At 47.2% G+C, this 18395-nt stretch overlaps 1 long non-coding RNA gene across 1 annotated transcript; it reads left to right on the top strand.

The window, feature by feature from the left end:
- The first annotated feature begins 1423 nt into the window (after window positions 1-1423).
- On the top strand, window positions 1424-15367 carry LOC118097019 (uncharacterized). The gene is made up of 3 exons (XR_009556813.2): window positions 1424-1721; window positions 12193-12330; window positions 15242-15367. It is a non-coding gene; the product is annotated as an uncharacterized LOC118097019 (long non-coding RNA).
- Window positions 15368-18395: the final 3028 nt, after the last annotated feature.

The following is an 18395-nucleotide window of genomic DNA, read 5'->3' as shown; positions in this document are numbered from 1 at the left end:
CTAGGACTGGAGACGCCGGCAACGAGCCATCTTTGCTCGGATTCGGTTGTTTAGGTTGTGGGGATGAGTGTTTGGCCTCGAACAGGTGCTTGAAAAGGGTCCCTCTCCCCAGAACGCAACCCCCCCCCTCGGTGTAGGCTATATTTTGAACGCTAGTGCAGGTGTCTCTTTCCACACTTGTTCCCCCCCCACGTTATTCTTAGGCAAAGTTTATAGAAATTTCATCCCTTCACACAGGCCTCGGGACTTTGGAGCTGTAAGCTTATTGGGCCTTGGTGCCCAAAAGGCCTTCGAGCAAAAGCCGGTGGGTGTCACGTGTCTAAAGACTGGCGAGTCCTCTGCACGTGAGAACTCTGTTATCTTGTTCGGAGGCCTACCTGCCTGTTCTTTCTGAGGGTGTACATAGTGGGTGCTTCCCAGCACAACACCACATTAGAATTTGTATTTATTATTTGCTGAAACCAGTACAGCATGGTGTGGCTTTTCTGCATAGCACAAGCGACCGACAGGTCACTGCCCCGATGAACTTACAATAAACATATTAAGGAGCTCAAATATGCTAACCTTTTCCACGTCTATTCTGCATCTATAGTGCGGCATTCTTGGGGAAAGCTTCAGTTAGAATCGCACTGTTCTGGGAGCAGTTTACTTTCGAGAAAATGCAATTCAGGTGTTAGTAAATGTCACAGCTTCGTCGCGAAAGAAACTGGCGAAGAAATTCCGCTTTAGGCTGAAATCCCCTTGGATTTGGGTGTAAATCCCCTTGGAGTGCAACGCGTTAGTCCTACACAGAGTAGACCAATTGAAAAATAAGGCATAAATTTTATCGGGTCTACACTGAGTATATAACCCGATAGAATTTATTTCTGAGAAGGCCATGCATGAACGCGTTCTGTGGATCAGGCCACTTGCTGGGGACAATCCTGGGCTTCGGGAAGACCCAGTTTATCACGCTTACCCTGGGATAAATCCCACTGACCGCAAGGTGACTTACTTCTGAGTAAATATCGTTGAAGACAGCAGGCTTACACATTCGGTTAGCTAACTAGGTGCGAGCCGGTTTCAGATGTTCACCCCTCAAGCGGTCTAGGGCCAAAACTGCTCCCCTTGCCCGCCCGCCCCCTACAAAGAGGAATATTTTGAGGGGAAGTAAACAGGGACATCGTGAATATAATTATTCTATTTAATCCATCAAAGGGCTGCTCCTTTCCTTTTTTTTCCTTTCCTGCCCCCCAAATTATAGTTTCTTATGATGACATCCATTCTTTTTCCAAAACCCCGAGCGCGATGTTCCTCTCCCCCCCCCCCCGCGCGATTTAATTTCAGCAAGGAAGGAGGGAGGGAAGAGAGAGCCAGAGAGAGGGAGGGAGAGAAACCCTTTGAAGAGATTCGGGTAGGGCCCACCCAGAGAACGGAGAAAGGCCCATGCGCTTCCCCCCTCCAGCGGATCCGGGCAGGGGCTGCCTGGACCACGAGCAGATTTCGCGGCTTCCCAAACTTTGGGGTAGGGGTGGGGCGCATAGATAACGCGGGGGAGGCATTGGGGGGGGGGTCTGAGAAAAATGGAGGCAAGCCGGTGCGCATCGCCGCTTTAAGACTTCGCTTCCTAGCCCAGTCTCGGCCTCCGGGACCGTGCGGAGATGGAAAGATTCAGCCCGGGCAATGGAAGTAATAGCGGAGCGAATCCGACCCTCTGCAAAACGCAGCCAAAGCAGCCTTGGGTGAGTAGCGAGCAGAGGGGCGCGCGTTCAGAGATACCTCGGGGTAGGTTTCGGGGGAGCGCCGATCCGTAGTATTATTATTTTTTAAAGCTTTTGGGGAAAGGTCGCAGAGGCGAGGAGGGTGCCTAAAGTGTGGAACACAGGATGATGTATTCATTATTAAATCATTCTTACTATTCTGCAACTCCGATACTATTAATACTGCCACCCTAAAGATTTTGAACTTGATGGTCTCCAACAGCGCATTCGTGCGATGTCTACTCCGATTGGACCCCACTGGAACTTGCTCCCAACTGCAATCCTATGTTAAGCTCACCTGAAAGCAAACCTCCTTGAGCTCAGCGGGACTTACTTCTGAGTAGACATGTACAGGATTGCGCTCTGAAGGAACAGCTCCCAGTTTTACTCGGGGACTTTATTGTTTTAAAAAATGGGTTTGTACATCCCAGACTCCCACGCTTAACTTTTTGCTGGATCGCAGCCCTGGAAATACTGTAGCGGTTCTCCCCACCTCCCCTCCCCGCAACCCCCTGGGCTGACATCCACAAACCACTTGTCTACCCCTAAACACCAATGCTACCCACACCGTCCTTAGGAACACAACTTTGCCGTCCAGTTCTCCTCATCTTTATTCGGAATAAAGTCCCACTTCGCTTGCATAGAGCTTACTACTCCCAAGTGAGCGTGCGTAAGGATCGCAGCCCTGACCTCTTGATAGCCACATCAGCGCGTCAGCATATCCCATAATACAGGCGCGGGGTGGGTTAAATGGTCCCCCCACCCATTTAACAGCACCCAACGAATTGTCACCGGCACCCGCCCGCTTGCATGTAAATTGGCTGGGGAACTTCCTTTATTCTATTGCGCCCCCCAAACTGGTTCCAAATGAGAAATGGATAGCAATGAAATTAGTTTTGGCTCTCTCATCTCTCGCCCCCTTGTTCCATTTTCAATTGATCGGCGTTATTTGCCCACCGCCTTTCCTAGTCTTTTTCTGGAGGGAGAGAATTTACTTAGGGGGTTGGAGAAAATAGAGCCAAGAGGGCGATCGCTTGCAAAGGTTACTTTGTTTGAAAATGGATTTTTTTGGAGGGGAGTGGGGAAGAGGCGCACCTCTTTCTCTCTCACCACCTCCTCAAGATCCCCCACCCAACCTGTGGGGAGCACGAGATAAAGAATACAGCTACACAACCACCCTGTCCCAGCCAAATCTTCCCACTCCACAGATAGTTGACAAGAAGAGCTATCTGTCTGTGTGTGTGTCTACTTTCAGATTCCCCCCGATTGAGCCGGGGGGGGGGGGGAGAGAGAAGAGAGTTGGGTCAAGAGCCTCTTGGCGCCACCAGTTTGAAGTGTCCACAATTAAAAAGCGACAAGACAAAGGAGTTTTAAAAAAATAAATAGAGAGAAGCATTTATGTCCCCCAAATTCTGGGAAGTTATTCCCCCCCTCCTTTTCTCCCTTCAAGTGGGAGAGGACCTATAAGCGCGCGATGGGAGCAGGAGCCGCGTCTGCCCAGGCTGCGAAATCATGTGCTCGCCTGACCCCTAGATGGCCGCATCTAATCAGCTTCTGAGAGACTCAGCAAGGCTAGCTAGTCTTTCGCAGCTCCTCGGCTGCGTGGAGGGAAGGGGGGAGGGGAGCGACTCCGCACAGACACGCACAGGTCCCCCAGCCCAGTCCCCAACTGGGGCAGCATCCCTACAGGGCGGGTCGAGATCTATGGAGCGCCAACAGGCGCCTTAGGTTGCCTCTCCATCTTTCATGCAAAGCACGCGACTTTTCTCAAAGAATCCCGAGGACGGTAGGTTTACCCAGCACAGAGCTACAGTATTCAGTACACTGAACAAACTAGTTTCCAGCTCTTCTTAACAAGCGAGAGCTCCCAAGGTTATTTTGGGGCAGAGGAAGCATTGCGCCTCACGTGTGTGGCGTGGCCTTAGCTTCGCCCCGAGAAGCTTACAGTTAACGCTGAGCATTTTGGAGGGAATGAACGGGGGCGGGGAGGAAATTAATATGAACCAAAAAAATGAAAACTACAGCGGAAAGGGGGGAAGTGAAAATGCATTGGCCCCACCCACCCACCAGATACAACCCTTAATTCACAGCATAGAGATTGGGGAGGGGGCTTGCGCTGTTTGCAGCAGCCAGATAACCCCACCTCCCCCCCCTTTTTTTTGAGCGCCTAATATCCAGTTTGAGTCTGATGAGGCTACAATCGTAACCACACTTACTGGGGAGTAAACCTCATTGAACTGAACAGGGTTTTCTCTGGAATAGACACGCATAGGATTGCTATGCTCTGTGACGAACTCTTTGCTCCCCTTTCCTCCCCCCCCCAGCCAGTCAGTAAATATTTCCGTTTACAGTGCCTTTGACTTAGTTGCTCCAGTGCAAGAGGCTTCCTGAGCCCCGGGATCTGTTTGAAAAAGCCAGACCTCATTCCCACAAGATGTTGAGTACCGAGGCAGAGGGGTTCTCTGGACATGGACAGAGTGCATTTCAAGTGACCACCAAGGTGTTATTATTACAAGCCCGCACATTTATTGTCTTAAAAGAGGGAGGCTTCTGGGGTCAGGGGTGGCTCCTCCAGTTTGCCTGTGTTGACCCCGGTACGTGTTTTTTTTTAAAAAGGCTCAATAAGTAGGCACGCTTTTTACAGAATATATTCTCTTTATGTGTGTGTTTGAGATGGTCTGTCACGCACACGCTCTCGTTTTCTCCATAGCCCACGAGAAAAAATCATAGGGAACCGCCTAATACCGAGTCAAACCATTCATCTATCGAGCTCCATATTGCCAACACTGACTGGCAGCAGCTCTCTAGGGCTTCGGGCAGAGGGGGCATTCCTTCTCCTTTCAGGAGATGCCTGGGATCGAACCTGGGACCTCCTGCAGGCAAAGCAGCAGCTTCTCTACCCCTGACCTTTCCTTTCCGGAGAACAGAGAGGAAGCCATATAGACGGGTTGCAAGTAGGTGAATGTACTAGTCAGAACAGGGTCCAGACGGCGCTTCTGCAGATTTTTCACCCTCTCATTTTCCCCATCCTTATAATCCAAAACAACCACCTTGCAGAGTAGGGCATCATTACTACCCTGTTGCTGATGGAGTGAGACAGAGAAGAGCACCCTTTTGCCAAAAGCCAAATCAGAAACCAGATTTTACCCGTGGTGGGCTGTGGGGTGGGGACTCACTACCTTAAAACCAATTTAGTCTCTGACTGCTAAAATTCAGATTCTGCAAGGGGCTTATGACAGCCAGGTAAAGGTGTTCAATTTAAGGCTCTGCTCCTCCAGCAAGGGTGGGCAGAGGCCAAACAGGCCGGGGCTCCCACACCTTTAGTAGCAAGCTGCAGCTGCCGAAAGTCCATTTTCTACCCAGCTATTGAAGGTGCAGGAGTCCCCGCCTCTTTGACCTCTGCCAACCCTTGCTGATATTCCTGCTGCCTCTTCCTGAATTAAAACCCATCACCCCAGCTTCCTTCCCAGCTCTCTTGCTCCCAGTAGTGCAGAACAGGAGGTGGACATCAGCTATAAAGGGGGGGAAATACTCTTCCCAAATACCAAGCCACGGTCCATGACAGCAACAGGCAAATTGATAATATTATTAATAATAATTAGTGCTAAGGAATGATTTGAGGAAAGGAAGTGCAAAAAGGGAGTCGTTTTAAAACTGGGAGCAAGGTTGATGTTCTTTTTAGTGAAAGCGATGGCACCTGCTTGCTCAAGGCAGGCTACCCCTTGATTTGAAAACGATAGATCCCAATATTCCCCCACCCGCGCTCATTTTAAACCCACTTGTAAATAAGCAACCGATTACGTGGCTTTTTGCAACGCGATTTCTGGCTTTGCGGTCTATGGGCGGGGAAGAGAAGGGCAGTTTGAGCGATATGTTATTCTTGTTATCTTTCTGTTTTGTTTTCACCAAAGAGAGGAGAAGGAGGAGTCCCTTATTAAACGTGGACAAAGTCAACCAGCAGCTAGAGAGGCATCAGATCCTGGAGGGGCAAGCCCACCCCTTCCAAAATAACACCCCTTCCCTTCCCTTACAATTTTATCCCCATTCTAGGCTGTTACGGAGAAAGCGAGAACCGACAAACGAGCCCGATTCTAGGTTCACTTCCTCGGAAGTAAGCGCTACAGCGCAGAGGTCAGGGGTTCCTATTCGCAAGGAAAGCGCGCTCAGGATCACAGCCTTTAAAAGAAAAAAAAGGGGGGGGGACGACACAGCTTTTGCCCACAATTCATTTTTAACTTCCAGGAAAGGGTTTGTCGGGTGCTGGTGATAAATAAAGAAGATACACACTCGGTACCTGTTGGTGTTCAAAGCATACCTACGACGACACGATTCCAGCCAAACAAACAACTCTAATGGTTGAAACCTCGCTGGTTTCAACAGCAGAACTGTAAACGCTTGCTTGCTTCTTTTACCCGGCAAAATCCATGGGTGTTAGCGGCTCGTTTGGGGCAGGATCTTGCACTTAGGAGGATATCCTTCCCAGTCATTATTTGCTGGAAGTACTGTAGAGCCCACCGGTCTCTCTTCCCCACCACCCACCACCATGCAAATGGGGCTTGCTTAACTGTGCAGAGGATCGCGGTGGGGGAGAGGGGCGAGGGAATCCCACCAAGCGCAGGCGACGGACCAACTACAGAAAATGTCCTCACTGTGTTATGAAATAAAAATGAAGTAATTTATGCAACAGCTGCCCTATAGATACAGTATATATCTCCCAAGGATGCTAAACTTGGTTTTGAAACCCAAGCAGGGTGAATCACCTGCAACCATGAAAGGAACTGAATTACAGTATATAAAGCATCTGCTTTCTACTTCATTTCATCCATGAACTGAATGGGGTGGGGAGGTGGACGTAGGAGAGGAAAATTAGACCCCTGATCTGAGAGCATTTGGAGTATAAACTCACCAGTGGAAGTTTGAACCAATATATACGCCTTTACGCTCCATGGATATAAAGGAACCCAAAAAATTCGCTTTCCACCTCTTCAAATAATTTGACACCTCCCCCCCCCCAATTATTATTATTTAAATATAAAAATAAGCTGCTTTTTCTCTCTTTCGTGATTGGTATACAAAATTAAATGTTATGCTCCATGTTTTTGGAACGTTAATGCTTCCCCCCCAATATTACATTACACACACACACCCCGCACAAATACACAAACACATATGTATTCCCCCTTCGTGTCTATCTGTGTGTGTCAGAGATAAACAAACGGAAATCTAACATGCCCAATCTAATCGGCCCCGGAATTGTATTCTCTTGCTCCTGCAGGTTAAGCTTGCAATCCAATACTGTACCCTCTTGCCTGAGGGTAAGCCCCATTGAACTCAATGGGGCTTGCTTTGAGTAGACCCGTAGAGGAGTGCAATCTTCGTGCGTGTATATGTTTTGGAGCTGTTTCTCTCCTCCCCCTCCCCAACTTGGTGAATTTTAAACAAGCATTGTATTTATGCATAGAATATATACAGATTATTTGTAGATTCCTCGTACCCCGCAGGTACATCTGCGTTCGTGTGCAGGACGGACACGACGCACACACTGTTTAAATACGAGGTGGGGGCTTATCTGGAAGTGAAGGGAGAGAGTTTGTTTTAAGCCTCAGGTCGATTCCGGTTATCAGGGCAGTGGGATGGAGTTTAAATGGGGGGAAGTTCTGGAGACTTGGATCTCTCCTCAACCACGCCCCCCCCCCAGCGAATATACAAAGTTCAGTTTCCAGCCATTTTCTATATTAAGCTTCCCTTAATCCCCCAACAAGCTGGAACATCCCACTCTGCCCCCCCTTTTCCCAAGTGCATTTTGATCTAATAATTTCCTTGCTATTCCTTTCTCTCTCTCCCCTTCTGCAACCTTCTGGGACTGGTTATCTTTTAAATAACTTATCTTGTCGACTTCCTTCCCCGATCCCTCTCCACCCCCCCCCCGCCGCAATTCTCCTAGTAAAGACTGAAAAAGAGAAAGGGGGAGAAAGAGAATTGGCACAGATTTATTTCCACTTGCTTCGCTTATGCCTTTAACCCCTGTATTTTCCATAAGTGCTCCGAGGGGGTGGGGGTGGGGGACACACTCTTCCTATCGGGAAGTTGAGATCCCCAGTTTAACAAAAAGGTTTGCAATGGATTTCTCAGTCCTCTTTCACAGTGAAGAATAATTACATTCAGATAATACATCCAGCCTGAAAATCAAGTCCACTCTACATCTGTGTGAGGGAGGGAGTGAAAAACAAGGTAGGAAAAGAGGGAAAGATAAATATTACAGATGGGAAATCCTGCTTGGGTTTTAAAGCAAAATTTAGCATCCCTGGAGATATCCATAATCACACCTTTATAACATCCTAACATCGTTTCCAGGTTCCCCCCCCCCTGTTTCAGTTGTGTAGAAATAAACAGCAGCAGCTAAGGGTGTGTGAATTAACGAGGGAGAAGGAGCAATCGCGGGGAAAATGGAAACACACGCCAATATTCCCTTCGCAATGAGAAGAAAATGAACGTGAAGACCCGTGTGTGTGAAATTATGAGGAAGCATTAATTTGAAAGGAAGAAACCCACGGTTGGATGAATGAGGGAGAGAGGTGTTTTTTAAAATATATATATTTTATCATTCTTTCAAAGAAAGAGATGGGGAACGGAGTGAAATGGGTCCCTAAAACGTTACGAAAGGAGATGCGTAACAAGCAAAACGAGGATTTATTATTACTTTCCCACAGACAATTAAAAAATGCTGCTTGAACTTTGGGAGAAAGCTGCTCTGGCTAAACATCTGCCCACACCCCCAGCAGGTCCCTGTCCTCCCCCCCATTTTCTCCCCCCTCCCCCCACCATGCGCCCCCTTTCATCTCGACCCATCTCCTCTCTCCATCCCTCGTCTATTTTTAGCTACGCAGACTCCGGCCCTGGCGCCAGGCCGTTTAAGACCTGTCAAAGTCCTTCATATTTCCCTCATGTCACATGGCGGACCTTCCCGGGCCCCCCTCCTAGTCTGCCCCTCCTTATCCCCCCCCCCAATTCTGCCTGCAACTACACACACACACACACACACGCAGGCAGCCATTGGGGACCTTGGCGCTCTTGCAAAAGGGTTGCCGGGTCCTCAATTTGCTCTTCTCCGCGGCTCCCTCGTCTCTCTGACCTCAGCCAGCGGGACTGCTGGTATTCTGTCCGGGCCACTTAGCCAAATTGCGGGTGATTGATGAAAATAACATTTCTCACAAGAATCAATGCCCCTCCCTGCCTCCTAACCCACCCCGACCCCCCTTCTCCAGGCACCATAGGAAATGAATGGAAAATTGTCCCCAGGAACAGATCAACCGGGAAAGCAAAATATCGCCAGACCTCCAAGTTAACACAGCCACAAAACTCTAGGCTGAGGGGCGGGCGGGTGTGGTTTGAGAAGGATCATAGGGACCAGCGCCTCGCTGCTTAAGTTGTTCACTGGAGTTATTGAAACGCCATTGCATCTGGCGCAACCTTCTGCGCATCGCGATCCTCTGCATGTTTCCTCGAGGGTAAGCCTCGCTGAGTTCAGCTGGGCTTATTCCCGGGGAAAGTTGCAGTCCTAACCCCACCTGCGTGGGAGTAAGCCCCGCTGAAGATAATGGGACCGGCCTTTGGAGGAGACATTATTAGGATCGCGCTCCCAGCGCGCATTGGATTGTTACCGGCCCAGGCAGAGCTGCCTGCTTTTAATCAGAAATAAGTCCTAGCGCGTTCAAGGTGCTTGCTCTTCCTGTTAGGGTTTCAGAATAAACAGTTAAACAAGATCTCATTGCATTACCTTCGACACTGTGAGAGGAGAGCGTTGCAAAACTACCCCAAACCGCTCCGGTTCCCAGTTTAGTTTGTGATCATACTTTTTTAAAATAATGTTGTTTATTGTATGTCTGTTCTCAATTCTAACTTGTGTATTTTAAGGAAAAGGTCAAAGTTTGTTCTAAGGAAAAGGCGCAGTCTTGTTTCGAAAAATAAAACGTTTTTAAAAATGACTATTGAGATTATTCTGGCTGTATGGTTTCACTCGCCCCTCCTTCCCAAAAATAAAAATCCCCCCACGCGCGCACATAGCTCGCTACTTGACCCCACGCAAATCTGCAAAGTTCAGAAAACGAGCACCCTTCTGACGTTAAAAGTGCGCCAGGAGCTTCACTCCAGCCTCCTCTGCATCAGGGGAGGGGGCTGGGACAGAAAGTCTACAGGAGACAGGAATCCCAAAATTACACGCTGGGGTTTTTTTTGGGGGGGGGGGTTCTCGCGATGAAACCCCGCTGAGTTTCCATAGGAATAATTTACAGGTATGCAGCACGGATTTCAGTGGGATAAACGGAATCACGTGGCCAGCCGTGGATTGGGTAGTAGGCAATCGCTTTCATGGATCGTCAACACACACAAGAACACGAGCAAAAATGTAACATTCAAAAATTCTACCTTGGTAGAATTTATTCCAAGAATGAATATTGTTTGTGTGTCTGTGTGTGTGTGTGTGTGGCCGTGGGAGCCCAGTTTTGGAGGATCCGCGAGGGAGGTCTTGAGATAAGACATACACATACACACATACAAGCAGAATACACGTTACAATCCCAATAATTGACACCTCCCTACAAACTGGATCGGAAAACGATGGCGGTCGCAGTCTGTTGGTTTTAACAGCATTATATATAGATCCGGGAGGATATTCAGATCAGTTCGGCAAAGTTAGCTGTGTTATTTTGTGTTTTTAACGTGGCGTCCCACCCACAAAGCCTTGGATTTCCAATCAGCCCGCTTCATACATGGTTATCAGCGTTGAAGGCACAATTAAGGAATGCAGGGGGTTTTTTTGCGGTGGGGAGAGGTGGGTTATTTTTGGAGAGGATTCAGAGGTCATGTACAATATTAAGAACCGCCGCCCCCCAAAAAAGTACTGGTGATACGTTTAATTTTTTATATACCTAATGATCATCAGAGCTGGATGTGTTCTAAGGAGTAACCCTTTACTGTATGGCTGGGAAAGGTGGGTGGTCTCCCTAAATAGCACCCCTAAACCGTGCTGCCGAGTCTCCCCTTTTCCTCTCCCATTCAGTCTCAGACAAGAAGAAGCTCTTGTCTCAATTATGCTGTCCGCAAAACAGACCAACCTAATTTCATGCCCCTTTCGGCCAGCCCCATAACCTCCCCCTCCCCCTTTCTGCACAGCAAGGGCTTGTTCTCCCCCAAATTCAGGGTGCCAGATTCAAAATTCTGTGGTGCCTCTGAGCTTGCCTAGAGTATGTTTTTCCCTACGTCACTGCTGAATTGCCCCCCAGGCCAGAGACTCGGCCCCGGAGCGATTCCATCCAAAATGGATCTCTTTGTCAGGCAAATCTGAAAGTCAAGCATCAAACACAACCAGCGGCTTGAACAAGCCTGGTATCCAGAACTTTAGTCCGAGGATGGGGCCCAATTTTTTAAAAAAGGGTGTCGGGGGTTACTCGGGAACAAGGCCGGTTGGTTTCAGAAAGTACACGGATTTATAAATCAGTTATGCAAGGTAATAGAATCTAATTCTTCAACGCTATCAGGCACAATTGCAACATTATACGAGTACACGCACGCAAACATTCTTATCTATTACACGCATGCAGACACACTAGTATCAGTCATGTATATGTGCAATAAATATTTGTGTTAATGTGCAGACACACACACACACACACACACACACACACACACACACACACACACACTTCTGGTTTCAAAGGATCTGTGGGAGGAAGCAGCACAGCGTGGAGAGATTTCAAGGGATAAGAAAAATTCATAATATCTGTCTGGCGTCTGCTCCCCGCCTTTCAAGTTATTCTCTGGACTCCCAATAGATAATGCATTTATCAATGAATTTCACAAGGCAATAAACAAACGGAGGGAGAAGGCACGAAAGAGCTTACATATATCTGTTATCAAAAGTATTTAAAATATAATAAGCTGAGAGATGAACAGCCAAGGCGACCTGCGCCCCTTGTAAGTTTATGGTCGCTTATCGAAGTCCTTTACAAGCAAAACAAGGACGGGAAAGAGTGGGGTCTCTGCCCCGATAAGCTTGCAATATCTTTTTATCCAAGTGGGAGAGCCAAGGAAGAGGGTGACCAAAAGTTATATGGGGAATGCATATTAGAGAGTGCATTCACACGTGCTTTGCTCCTCCCTCAAACAAATGAAATGAAGATTAAATCCAGAGAGAAAGAAGAAGGTTGTTGGCTGCTTGGGAATAAAGATTCAAAACCAGGAAAGACTGGATTGTTTTAAAATGGGGGGGGGGAGGGCACTGGGAACTTTCAAGGGTTAGGATATTTCAAAGCCGCCCACCATCGCTTTACTCGAGGGACAATATGGATTGATTAAACCTTTTTTTTTTTTTTGGAGATTCGGTTTTTTAAATCCAGGTGCGCGTGTGTGCCTCACCTCAAACTGGATTTAGTTCTCTCTGGTTTCTATTTTGCAGGAGGGGAGGCGGTCGCCCGCCGGTCCTGTAGAACCTCCTCATCCACCCACATCCCAGGGAACCGGTTTAGTCTCGCGTTCCTACCCCAACCCCCACAAAGGACTTAGTAAGAGGAGTTTAACAGGAACCTCGAAATGGGTAAGGAAATCCAGTTCTGTTCTGCGAATTCGATATTATTCCCTTTGGAATCATTGCTATTATTATGAAGGGTGGCAGAGATTTCATGTTGTTTTGCAGGCCGGTCCTTCTCCGGAGTGGATCCTAAGTATGATTCCTCCGGAGTCGGTCTCTCCACCGGAATCAATGGGCCTTCCTTTCCAGAAGGAGCGGCTGGAGAAACACAGCGCCTAGTCTGCGCTCCTGAAACGCCCCTTCCCGGGGGTTTGCCCCCCACTGAAGTTGCTGCCATTGCAGCACGTGAAAGAAGAGCGGAGAGATCCTTAATAGTGCAAAATGCCCAGTTTTTCAATAGCATTGGGGGAGTGAAAAAAGAGAGACTTGCTTCTCTTAGTCGTTGCAAACTCCACGTGCCTATATCCTTCTCCTGTAATTCTCCTGGTGTGAAGCTGGGGGCGGGACGCCGTCCTAGGAGAGGAGAGGTGGGGGGGGGAGGGGGAAAAGTCACGAATTCAAATCCACCCAAGAGGAACCCCAGAGACAGGTGAAAAGAAGTTTGCACGCGATCCAGATTGGGTCCCCCCCCAATTTACTGCCGCAGAAAGGCGAGGAAGATGGGGAATGCTCGTGGATTCACAACAAGGAATAGGGTCTTCTCATCTCCCCCCACCCGCTCCGGGCCGCAAAGAAAGCGAAGAGGAGGAGAAGGGGCGCAGCGTGCAGCAAGGCTGGTTCTCGGATCAACAGGTGCAGGAGCGCTTCTGATCGCAGCCAGGCAAGCAAAGCAGCGAGGAGAAATTGACAACGTGTTTGTTTTCCTAACGAAGATCAAGACTTGGGAGCGACTTCAGTCAAGATTCGGATTATTATTTTACCGTCCCTTGTTTTGGGGGAAAGGTCTGGGGTGGGAGCCTAATTTTACGGTGGAATCTTAAACTCAGAGATCACGTCGATTCCCGGGAGAGACATGTAGCCCCTATCCTGTATGCAGAATTTATTGGAAGTAACACCTGCCGACCTCAGTAGGACCTACTCAGGAGTAAGAATGTGTATTCAGTTCGCAGCCTTGTTCTTAGGACAGCCTGCGACATTCATCTGGAAGTAAATCCCATTCCCATTGAACTCAGCGGGGCTTCTTTTCCGAGAAGACATGGGTTGAATTGTTAGGCTCCAATCCCATACTCGCTTATCTACTCGAAAGTAAACCCGGATCATCTTGTTTCCTAGTCCTAGATGCAAAAATAGAACTAGGCTGTTTGTTTCAAATTCTCTGGGCTGTTTGCAGAATGAATTATTTCGGAGTGAGTGGGTGGGTTATATGATAAAAAACCCTTGTCTAGTTTTTTTTTTTTAATTTAAAGAGTTTCTAGTTCTTGCAGATAGACACGAAATTCGAGGCTTATTTTACTCCCTCAGCGGGGGAAAATCAAATATATGGAAAGGCATTGCTTTTTAAATAAATGATTTGTGAAACTATAAAAGGGTTCAAGAATATATAAATCAGTTTGTAAACACGAAGAGGGCTTCTGTGCCTGGAAAGCTTGGCATCCCTGTCTCAGTGCAATCCTGAACGTGCCTACTCAGAAGTAAGCCCTGCTGTGTTTTAGGCCTCACTTAGGACTCTGGTCCGACTGAACACAGAGAATCTTTCTAGCGGTGAAGTGCAGCGCCTATAAATGTGTCTACTCAAAAGTAAATCCCTCTGACTTTTCTGGGACTTCATCCCAGGTGTGTGCATATGGGTTTTCTAGTTTTATGCCAGCCGGGTAAGTGGAGTTAAGGGTTGGCATCGAAGCCTCCCTCCGGGTGCATTCACACGCATAGCTGCCGCTCATCAGATATACGAGGGACCAGTAAGCTCATGTGCATCAAGGGTGTCCAGCAGCTTAAGAACACGGACATTTGCACGTGTGAATCTCACTCACCCTTAAGGCGTTTCATACGTGCCTTGCAGCATGGAAGAGAGAATAAGCATGTCAGAACAACTGTGGCAAAGGCTCTTGGTAGGGAACACAGCCAGCTTATTTTGTCCCATTGCTGTCGATTACATTAATAGCGATTTATTATTATTATTACTATGATCGAATAAAATTGTCAGCGAGACACACAGTAGGACAGACCTCTCTCCCTATCTACAGCTACAGGGGATTTGTCCCGGCAGAGAATCGGGCTGTTGAGCCCCCGTCCGATATCTGTAGAAATAATATGTTCACGCTTCTCATATCTATGTGGATCAGTCGATGTGCGCTGGGGCCATCTGATATGAACAGGTCACAAGCAGAACGTGGGGTGGGGAGCTCCATTATGGCACCCCAGAGGCGGAAAACGGTCCCAAAGGAGTTTCTCTTGGAACCCACTGTCTAATTGTCACTGGGTACACTGGGATTAGTCACAGTCTGACAGCCTAACCTACCTCACAGGTTCTACCGTTACAGGTAGGTAGCCGTGTTGGTCTGGCGTAGTCGAAACAAAATACAGTTTCTTTTCTTCCAGTAGCACCTTAGAGACCAACTAAGTTTGTCATTGGTATGAGCTTTCGTGTGCATGCACACTTCTTCAGATACCTCACAGGGTTGTTGTGGAGAGGAGGAAAGCCGTGTTCGTCACCTTGAGCTCTTTGGAGGAAGAGGGGGGGTAGAAATGTAGGCTTCTGTCACACACACACACAAAAGCATTTTCCAGAGTGTTTTCAGATGCATTTGTAATCCTATTGTTTTATACTGTGATGATGATGATGATGATGATGATGTGGCCCATTCAAGCAAAGTTCTCCAGGCGGATCACCTAAATTTCATGCGGAACTAAGAGCAAAATAATAATAATAATAATAATAATAATAATAATAATAATAATTTCCTGACTTTTAGCATATATGTTTTGCATTTTACTTTTAATGTAGACTTTAATTGTTCTGTCCTTCTTTTGTAAACAGCCCCGGGAACATGAATGAAAGGTGTTATTTAACAAAACACACAACCCTCCATACTTCTGAATAAACAAGTGAAACACGTGCATTGACGATGCTGTATAAATAAAGGATTCTTGATTGCAGAACAAATAGTCTGGGCATTTCCCTCCATTTAAAGACCCTCAAATAAACGTTGGAATTTTTTTTTGGGGGGGGGGGAACCTACATCTCTGAAATTATTTCAAGACATCAGGATACTATAGGCTACTGCACCAACTGAGAACACCACCTTGTCTACTCAGAAGGAAACCCATATGAATTCAATGGTGCTTACTCGCAGGTAAGTGGAGTTATCTGGGAGTCGGTCCCACTGAATTCCAGTAGGTAGGACTTAGTTCTGCATAGACAGGGATGGGGGAAGCCTTCTCATTCCCCCCCCCCCAATGCTGATGAACTCCAATTCCCATCAGCCCCAATGGCCAAGGATTATGGGTGTTGTAGTTTTGCACCATCAGGCTGGTTCTCCCAGGCCTGGTTCCGTAGACACTTTTGTAGGAGGTTGGACTAGGCGACCCTCGTGGTCCTTTCTAACTTTACAATTCTATGATTATATGAAAGGAGCCGGGAAGCAGGCACAGGCCCCATCTGCATGGGATATTTAAAGCGGCATAATATGATTTAAAACAGCCAGGGCTCCCCCAGAATGCTGCGAACTATAGTTTGTTAAGGGTGCTGAGAGTCGTTAGGAGACTCCTGTTCATCTCAACCAGCTGCAATTCCCAGGGTGCTTTATCAGTCAATCCCTCTTCCCAGCGAACTTTGGGAGTTGTAGCTCTGTATCCTGGACACATGGGTCTCCTAACAACTCCCAATGGCAGGATATTGCTTTGAAGGTCTACCGTACTGCAGATGGGGTCAGAAGAGCATCTAGGCTCCTTTGGGGCTACAAGTGGCAAATCACTTCGGGGTCGAGGCAAAGTAAATAAACCGCAAGATTTCAGGGTGGCCATTGCGCAAGTAGGTGGCTTGTGAACATGAATGACTAAAACAAGAAGAAAAAGAAAGAAAGCAGGCCTTTTTATCTATGTGCGCCGAGAATTATAAGCGTCAATTACATTAAATGGGAGGGGCCTAACATACTTTCTAAAAATACAACCCCCTCCCTCCACAACACACACGTAAAAATAGCCTGTAGTTATATTTACCAGGTTGGGAAATTATTCCAAGAGTCAGCAGGGAGGGGGAGAATAGAGGAAGAAGAGTTAAAAGAAGGGGGGGAGAGATGAAAGAGGAAGGGAGAGTTTAAACAAGAGTTAAAATAATTAAGGCTCCGATCTCGGGTAGAATCGCTTGGATTCAATGGGGCTTCCGAGGAAATATGCGCATCGTTTTGCGCAAAAGGCTTGCGGCATGAAAAGCTTAATCCGACGGGCATGTGAGTTTATTTCTACGCCAGTTTGTTCTCCAGTGCGTGAAGGCTGCCTTTGGGGATATTTTTCTCTCCTCCTCGTTTCAATTTCCCAAGTTTCTCACTCTCTTTCCCCTCCCTCCCACCTTTTAAAGACTGTTTAGATTTCTTTCCGTCTTTAAAAGAAAAATATTTCCAGTAATCCAGCTTTCTGGAAAATAACAACACGCCAAGAAAAAGAGACGGGTCCTCCACCCCCCATCAAACTTCCCCTGAAGTTTATCCAGAGTTTAACAACTTTATAAACACATTTCCCCTGATTGTCAAGGGAAAATTGCATGTAAACCTCAGAGGGAAAGTTGGAGATAAACGTCCCCTGCCCGCGTCCTTTCCAATCTTCTTTAGCTGCCAGTTGCTGGAGCTGTCATTCTGAGTTGGGAGGCGGCCCTTGTTGGAGACTCTAGTCGGTGACCTCCTTGGGGCAGAGAGCTAACTTGAGCCGCTAAGAGGCCTGTGTCTCCTTCTCTGAGGGGAGCTCCCTGCCTTTTATGAATTGGTGCCATACAATTCTAAGGTGTGTGAAATAAATACTGATTGCATTTATTATTATTATTATTATTATTATTATTATTATTATTATTATTATTATTATTTAAGGCAGGAAACAATCCAGCCAAACTCTAAGCACACTTTTTACAGTCCTGTCCAATGCGCATTTACGCAGCGACGCTGCCTTTAATGGCGCTTACTCCCAATCAAGTGTGCACACAGAATTTTAGCTTTAGAGTTGCTTCAGACTTAAAAGTTCTGCTTACAGGAGACTCCCTTGAAATGTAATGGACGCGACGAACTTGGATCCATTCATTTCAGTGGGTTTGCTCTGAGTAAAGCTTAGTTGGATAGAACCCATATGAAACATGCACACACCACTCCATGAAATGTCCTGCTTAGAGCAGACTCATTGAAAACAATGGGCACGATGACATTGGACTCATTAAAACGCCCACTGGAGCGGGAGGATTTACGCATGCGCGCAACATCCCATTGAAATAAACCGGGTGCCAAAAGTGTTAAAAGGCGCGCGGTGGAGGGGGGGGCAGGGAGTGTCGGGGCCCAAATGTGGTTGATAAAAGGCATCTCAAGCGCTTCCTTTTTCCCACAATGATCCTTCCAAGAACCCTTTAAGGGAGGCCAGTTTGATTATGGACGCAAAGGGGAGCCTGATGATGTTTGATGTGTGAAATATTTAAACATTTATTGCAATATTTGAATGCCTTTTGGTCCTAGAGAAGAGGGGAGAAAGTGCAGATAAAGGCTCTCATATACAGCAGAACCTCTCGCCTTCTTGTAAAGGTGATTGGAAGCTTCATCGGGGCGGATATCTCCTTTCTGTTTGCTCAACTATAGCGCAGCCCACCTCCTCGAACCGTCAAGACTTGTAATAACGTCAAAACACATGCAGCAGATACCGTAAGGAGTATGATTTCGCTGTCTTTACAATGTATAGCATTCGGTTATGTACACCGCCTTGCGGGACACGTGTGTTAAAAGGCGGCGTATAACACGAAGGCAATATAATGATTTTAATAGGATAATAACCGGAGGAAGATGGGGAAAATAAAGAACAGCCTGCTCGTGGGGGTCTATTCTTTTTTTTTTATTAAAGAAATCATAGGAAACAAATAGGGGGAAAGGGTGGGTCAAAGATTTATATGATTTTTCCAGTCTGTCCGCGATGAATACTGAAGGTCCTCCCAGCAATAAGATAGA

The sequence above is a fragment of the Zootoca vivipara genome, chromosome 14, assembly GCF_965207765.1.
Source record: "Zootoca vivipara chromosome 14, rZooViv2.hap1.1, whole genome shotgun sequence".
Classification (NCBI taxonomy): Eukaryota; Metazoa; Chordata; class Lepidosauria; order Squamata; family Lacertidae; genus Zootoca; species Zootoca vivipara.
The sequence above is the reverse complement of the archived record's forward strand: the minus strand, read 5'-3'. Positions and strand labels throughout refer to the sequence as shown.